This window comes from Sinocyclocheilus anshuiensis, unplaced genomic scaffold, assembly GCF_001515605.1.
Source record: "Sinocyclocheilus anshuiensis isolate Anshui unplaced genomic scaffold, SAMN03320099.WGS_v1.1 scaffold1826, whole genome shotgun sequence".
NCBI classification, from domain to species: domain Eukaryota; kingdom Metazoa; phylum Chordata; class Actinopteri; order Cypriniformes; family Cyprinidae; genus Sinocyclocheilus; species Sinocyclocheilus anshuiensis.
In genome coordinates, this window is record NW_015542582.1 from 525,243 (window position 1) to 533,463 (window position 8,221).

At 34.8% G+C, this 8,221-nt stretch overlaps 1 pseudogene; it reads left to right on the forward strand.

Moving 5' to 3' along the window:
* The window catches only part of LOC107694409 (protein phosphatase 1K, mitochondrial-like), a 21,320-nt pseudogene that overhangs the window by 6,897 nt on the left and 6,202 nt on the right, over positions 1-8,221 (forward strand).

The window sequence follows — 8,221 nt, forward strand, 5'->3', positions numbered from 1 at the left end:
TGATCAAGGTCTTACTAGGAAGCATACTAGAAACTTCCAGGCAGGTGTGTTGAGGCAAGTTGGAGCTAAACTCTGCAGGACACCGGCCCTCCAGGACCAAGTTTGGTTACCCCTATTTAAGACCATGTCCAGAATTTGAAGGTTCTGAAATGATGTCTTGCCCATGGCCTTGTCCCAAATGGCGAGCTTGATGTGAACTTACGGTCTCATGGCCTACGCTTGTTCTTGACTATGAAGTGCATGAGACTAGAGCAGGGATCCACAAATCTGGCCCATGAGATCCACTTTCCTGCAGAGTTTAGCTCTAACCCTAATCAAACACACCTGAGCATGCTAATCAATGTCTTCAGGATCATTAGAAAATCACAGGTAGGTGAGTTTGATCAGGGTTGGAGCTAAACTCTGCAGTGCATTGGCCCTTCAGGGCAAGATTTGAGGAACCCTGGACTAGAGTGTCCAATGTAGAGAGGTGCCACGTTTGGCCATACTGGTACAGACTACTACCCAACTGTCAACCTTTCAGGTTTTGGAAGTCTGGAAGGTTTTTACATATCTCTTACAGGAGTAGTTCGCTCAAAAATGAACATTCTGTTATCATTTACTGATGTTGTTCCAATCCTTGTGTGACTTTTTTTTCTTTTATAAACCCCTAAAGAAGAATGTTTTGAAGAACATTGGGTACCAAAAAACTTTGGACTCCATTGACTTCTACTGCATGCTCAAAATGACCCTGAGACATTTCTTAAAAGAATTTAATAGAGTTTTGGACGTATATGATTGTCTAAATGTAAATATGATTGCATTTAAGGGTGAACTATCCCTTTAAGACTCATTTCCTGCCCCATCAAACACCAACTTGTAGACGTTATTTTGGATTAGCATGTTCATACTGTTAAAATGCAGAGTGGAAATTGCAGTTGTTTCCCAACATTGAAAAGTCCAACATCCAACTTTTTGAAATGTTGGTATTCATTGAGGCCATGCGAACTAGCTTAGTTAATGCATTCACTTATACATTAATCGACAAGTGAATTGTTCACTATTATGTAACTATTGAAAGTTCAATGACATTTTTTCATTTTTGTACAGGCAAAAATTGTCTACTGTCTTCACTCTTAGTATTAAGTTGTGTAAAACTGAATGTCACTCTATTTAGGTTAACATTTCAAAAATGAAGTTTTGTATCACTTTTCTTTAAAAAAGAAACTTGTTTGACAACAGTTTCTGTATTACACTGTTTTTAGGAACCTTGTAGGTTTTGTCAGAACAGCTAATGACTTTCTAGATGTGAGCACTGGTCATGTTCAGTCACTGTGGTCACTCACTTGCACACCTTAGCAACTTCAAGCACTGGTAGTTGTTAATGCTGGTAGATGTTAATCCCATTGGTTGCTTTATCACTGCAAAAATGCTGTCAGTGTGAGCGTCCTTTAGAGGTACATAATGCTGGGCTGATAATCACTGTAGAGCACTTTTAATGGATTAAAATAATGTTTGTGATGTTCTACATGATGTGATTTTTGAACTTTTTTCAAGTTGAATTGTTAAAAACCCTTGTGCATGAGCCTGGTTTTTGTTTTCCGATGTGAGAGCCCCTTTAACGATGATTGAGTCCTTGCACACTGTATGATTTCATATTATTTTTACCATGGTATCAGGACTTGACTGAATGAGGTCTTTGTGTTTTTGTGAGAGCTCTAAGTGATGTCTGCTGAATATTTTATCCTTTCCGTGTGAGGGAGCAAGATGTTGATATTGAGTTTACAGAAGCAAGCTTGGACTAAATTTAGGTATCTTTGTTCTAAATGATGTCTGAATTGAGTCCTGCTGTAAATTTTTTACTCAGGAGCAGTGGTGCATCACATACAGCTACCATGCCCTGTGTTTGGCTGACATTATGGACCCTACGGAGCATCTGCCCTACATACTACAGTGAGATGAACTGTGCAGCAAATGTTGGTGTGATGGCTCTCTCTCGCCCATACCTGTTTTGCTCTCTTTACAGTGTTTGTGTGGCAGCACTGTTCCTCAAACATTCTGGTGAGTGTTTGTTCAAAACCTCCAGCACTATTCGGTATAAGTAAACATGAAACATCTGCAATTCAGCAATATATAAGTTGAAGAGAGTTCACCCAAATGAAAATTTGCTGAATAAATTGACTCACGTCATCCAAGATGTAGATAAGTTTGTTTCTTCATCAGACTTGGAGAAATGTAACATTGCATCACTTGCTCAGCAATGGATCCTCTGCAGTGAATAGGTGCCGTCAGAATGAGAGTCCAAACAGCTGATAAAAACATCACAATAATCCACAAGTAATCCACACCACTCCAGTCCATCAGTTAACATCTTGTAAAGCCGAAAGCTGCGTGTTTGTAAGAAACAAATCCATGAAGATTTTTTAACTTCAAACCATTACTTCCGGCTAAAATATGAGTCCATAAGAGCACGTCCTCCAGTTAAAAAGTCCATGTTGTCACATCAAAATCCATCCACATATTTGTTTAGAGCTGTTTTGGACTGCTTTTGGTTGTAAACGTTGCTTGGTCTGTGCAGATTTCTCTCGTGATTCAGACGAGACAACTTTTTACTGGAGAAAGCAGTATTATGGATAGACATTTGAAGTTAAAATGTCTTAATAATGGATTTGTTTCTTGCAAACGCGCAGCTTTTCACCTCAAAAAATGTTAACTGTTGGACGGGAGTGGTGCGGATTACTTGTGGATTATTGTGATGTTTTTATCAGCTGTTTGGACTCTCATTCTGACGGCACCCATTCACTGCAGAGGATCCATTGGCCTTAAAACATAAGCTTACCTTAACATTTATTTAAGTGCTGCTGTTTGCTTAAGAGAACGTGGATCTCGTTGCAATTCATGTTATGGTCTCCTCAGGAATAAGTTATTTATAGTGTATTAAAACGTTTGTGTTTTGAGTACTTGCTGATCTTTTATTCAGGACTTCTGCTGTGTTTATGGCAGAAACATGCTGTGATCCGTCTGATTGGACGAGCGGAGAGCAAAGACGGCCTGTGATTGGATACTGTTGTGTAATGGAATGTGAATAACCTTCTGTGTATGCTACAGAAATGTAACAAGTGCATAGAATGGTGTTTTCGGAAGGGCGGGGCTTAGCAGCTCAGACGCTGTCTCTGATTGGTCAGGTAAGATGAGTCTAAAGAATAATTTCTTAACTTTTCATTCTCCACTCCTTAATTCCCATTCAGCGTTTGTCAGAGTGTCTCCCAGCCATTATTCCGGTTTTAATTATTATCCAGACCCGCTTCTAGTGTACTAGTGCAGTGTTTCTCAACCAGGGGTCCGTGGACCCCTAGTGGTCCTTGACATAAGGCCAGGGGGTCCGTATAAAGTATACATTTTTGTATAAATTTTGTATATTTTGACATGACATGTTCCCATGAAAGAAAAATCCAATATAGCTGATGATATGGCCAAATACTGGACAAGTCAGCTAACTTGAATTATACTTGACTGCATTTGGTCCTCACAAAGACACAAATGATACGAGTCAATTTTGTTCTGGGGGTCCTTGAGGATGGTTCTGAATTGGACCGGGGTCCGGTACGCCAAACGGTTGAGATTCACTGTACTAGTGTCTTCACTGACATTAAATATCCTGAGGTTTAACTGCGACTCGAAGGAGTTTTCGGATTTTTTTTTTTAACCTGCGTATTTGCAGCAGGTAAGTTACTGTAAATAGTTTACATGTGATTTTGCGTTTATAATAAGCGGTGACATTCAGAGCTTTTTGACGCATCAGGTGAAAACTGTTTTGACGAATTATTAATACTTTAAAAAACAGCGTTATATTATTATTGGAGGGACCTTAACCACAACTATTTATTAGACTGCCAATCTGTTTAATTAAAACACTTAAAATATACAATTTATTTATCCATGTTGTTTGCACATTTTGATGGGGTTTTTTTAGGTGCTTTGTAATTATTTTACTGTTTTCACATAATAAAGTTAAATTAAGGTTTAGAAAAAAGTGCGACAGAAGTAAAAAAAAAAAATGTAAATAAATAACTTGAAATAAAAAGTAACGTAAAATAACAAATAAATAAATAAATGAATAAATGAATACCAAAAACAAGAACAAAAAACTAAAATAAATACATAAATAAACTGCTGTGTGTAATTTAAATTGTGTGTGCATTATGCAACATTAACATTCATTGCAGAACGTGTTATGATGCAATGTCAGAGTCAATGTCACATGGTCCAGTGATGTCACTTTTAAGGTCTCGTGCTGGCATGTGTTTGTTTGGACACTAAACACACGTCCCACAAAGGTCAGCAGTGACGCACAGTGCATGCATGTGAACTTGGCCTGAAGAGGTCACTAGGGGTCATTCAGATCAACATGCACAAACTAATGTTTAGTTACCATATGTGACCCTGCACCACAAAACCAGTCATAAGCGTTATAAATCACCTGAAAGCTGAATAAATAAGCTTTCCATTGATGTATGGTTTGTTAGGATAAGACAATATTTGGCTGAGATACAACTATTTGAAAATCTGGAATCTGAGGGTGCAAAAAAATCTAAATATTGAGAAAATCACCTTTAAAGTTGTCCAAATGAAGTTCTTAGCAATGCATATTACTAATAAAAAATACATTTTTATATATTTACAGTAGGAAATTGTCAAAATATCTTCATGGAACATGATCTTTACTTAATGTCCCAATGATTTTTGGCATAAAAGAAAAATCTATAATTTTGACCCATACAATGTATTGTTGGCTATTGCTACAAATATACCCCAGCGACTTAAGACTGCTTTTGTGAACAAATATTGACTTATTTTGAAGGATGTAGTAGACTTTTCTTCATCTGACATCCCAAGTTGTGGTCATGGGTTTAGCAAACACGGTTACACTTTATTTTAAGGTGTCCTTGTTATACGTTTAAGTACTGATTAATATGAATTAACTACATGTACTTACTCTATGGTTAGGGTTACTTGCATGTAATTATGCATAATTAATTGTTATTATCCTACATGTAACGTGTAACAAGGACACCTTAAAATAAAGCGTTACTGCAAACACCACTAACTGTAACTTTAATTTTATCCACAGGAGTCCCATCCGAGGATCATCTCAATGCCGGTCTCAGTCGCCTCACTGTCCCGTCTGCTTCGATGCAGCCTGTCTTCGGTGGGCCGGAGCGCCAGCTGACGCGGACGGAAGCAGACGTCCAGCCACGTGGGACTCCTTCGGGATCTGGGATAACCGGATAGTGGAGCCCATCCTGCTGCCTCCCAGCATCCGCTACGGGACCCCCATCCCGCAAATCAGCCTGTCCAGGGTGGGCTGCGCCTCCCACATCGGCCGCCGGCGCGACAACGAGGACCGCTTCCAAGCCAGCAAACTCACGGAGGACCACAGGCCGCAGACTTCTGTCACAAACAAATGGAGCAGCACATCCGGTACAGGACAGAGTGCCCTTCAGTTCCATTAAACATGTTTAACCCTTGTATTGTGCTGACATTCTGGTTACGTTTTTCCAGGACAATCTGTCCCAAATTGGATTTAATACTAAAAATCACTAATACTAAAAGTAATAACTAATCAAAAATTACACTTATAAAATGGAGAGTTCCGGTCCTTGATTCTGATTGGCTGAGCCACGTTCGAAGCTGTTGTAAATTACTCTACAAACACACACCTTTGTTAACTTCTTCATACAACTTTGTTGGAACCACAACTGTTTCTGAGGAACTACATTGTTTGGTGGAAGAATACGTTTTTTATTAATATCATTACACTTTATTTGCTTTTTTTTATTTTGTGAAACCTTACTACGTATATGGAATAACCGTTTTATAAAAGCAATAAGCCCCGTGAAGGCGTTGTTTACAGTGAATTTATTTATAAATTCACTGTAAACCACGGCTTCTTGGGGCTTATTGCTTTATTTGAAAAGTAAAATACACAAAAAAAAAATCTGGTAAAATCTTTTAACATTAAGATATGTGTATTTATTTAATACATCTACTGTATTTCTCACACATAAAAAAACATGTTTTTTTTATTGTATTTAACTATTTAAAAAAAACTAAATGTGAATGTTAAACAGTATTTTAAATATAAAAAAAATAATTGAAAACTAATTGAGTACATCTAACACATTAAAAAATAAACATAAGAACTTTTTAAAACTGTATTTAACAAATATTTAAAAAAAATCAAAATGTGAATATTATAATAAATATATATATATATATATATATATATATATTTTAATTAACATTAAAACTATATTAAATAAAAAATCTGGTAAAAACAGTAAACCTTTAACGTTAATACTTATTACACATTACATAAAATAAAAAACAAACATGATCACGTTTTTAAAACGTGTTTTTAACAAATATTTTAAAACATAAAATTTGAACATTACAAACACTATTTTAAATATTTAAAAAAATTTAAATTAAAGCTAAATTAAATTAAAAATCTGGTAAAAACAATAACCCTTTAACATTAATATATGTATATTAATTAACATTAATATTCATATTCTTCTCACACATTAAAAAAACTCAGTAGACATTTTTACCATTTTTAACAACTATTTAAAAAAATTACAAAATGTCATTATCATAAACATAAATATCATAAACAGTATTTAAAAAAAAAATTATTAAATAAATCTGGTAAAAACGGTACAGTTTTAACATTAATACTTCTCACGCATTACAAAAAAACAAATAAAAAAACACATGAGAATATTTTTTAAAATGGTATTTAACAACTATTAAACTAATTACAAATATGAATGTTATAAACAGCATTACATTATAAACAGTTTTTCTTTAACAATTTTTGTGTACTTTCCTGAAGCTCAAACATTAGAGCAGAATTTCACACATAAACTGATAAACTGAATTTCACGCATAAACTGATAAAAATGTATGCCTTCAAAACAGCATACATTTAATTTTACCCTAAATGAGAAATGGTCAAGAAAAACATCCTAGGTTAAGCAGTATTTCCAACATAAAAAAAACATATTACAGGTCAAACTGACCCAGGATCTAAAGTAAGGGTTAAACATACATCATTGTAAATTAAATGACGAGGATTTTGTGTTTTGTAGGGATTGTTTGGAGGTGGAAACAGATTTACAAACAGTTTTGTCTAAAGCGTTCCTGCAAGTGGACGCAGCTTTGGCTGTGGAGCTGCAGATGAACGGCAACGGTACGAAAAATTCAGGTTTACCTTTATGCATTTGACAAACGCTTTTATCCAAAGCTACTTGCATTGCATTAAAAATACATCTACAGGGTTTCCACGGCTCATGGAATTTCTGGAATATCATGGAATTTTAAAAGGTTTATTCCAGACATTGAAAGTCAGGGAATTTTATTTTTTTATTTATTTTTTTGTCCAAGTCATGGAATATCAGGGATTTTTGTTTGTCGCTTCAAATTTTAGTTTCCATTCATCAAAATGTAATTTTTCTATACCTTATTTTTTCTTATCGCATTGTTTCATGCATTTTGCTTAAATGCTATTTTATGTGCTATTTTTCAGAGCCATATTATTCCCTTCCAGTTCGTCAACTGGCAATCACTTAAGTCAAATGCAGTCACCAGGCTGTACCTGTTAACTAAGGCAAAAATGCCAGGAAAATATACATTTCAAGAGCTTTGGCTACAAAATGACCACTTCAAAGACTGGGTGTTAATAGTAGACAACAGAAAAAGCAAAAACTAAATGTGAATAAAATAAAAAGACTGAAAAAAATTTTTTTAATAAAAAGACTGAATGTTGAACTTGATTACAAGCAGAAGATCCTTCAGAGCGTTTAACCCCTGAAAGCATAAAAAGCATAAATTAATTTCTGTAGAAATAGTACAGAAAAATATCAAAGTGCATTTAACGGGGAAAAGCAAATTAAAAAAAGTAGTGTGTATGTGTGTTAGTGCTGTCAAGCGATTAATCGCGATTAATCGCATCCAAAATAAACGTTTTTGTTTACATAATATATGTCTGTATACTGTGTATATTTATTATGTATATATAAATACAAACGCATGTATATATTTAAGAAAAATATGTTATGTTTATATATTAAATATATTTATATATAATATAAAATATAAGAATATAAATGTATAAACATGTAAATATTTTCAAAATATATACTGTATGTGTGTGTATTTATATATACATAATAAATAT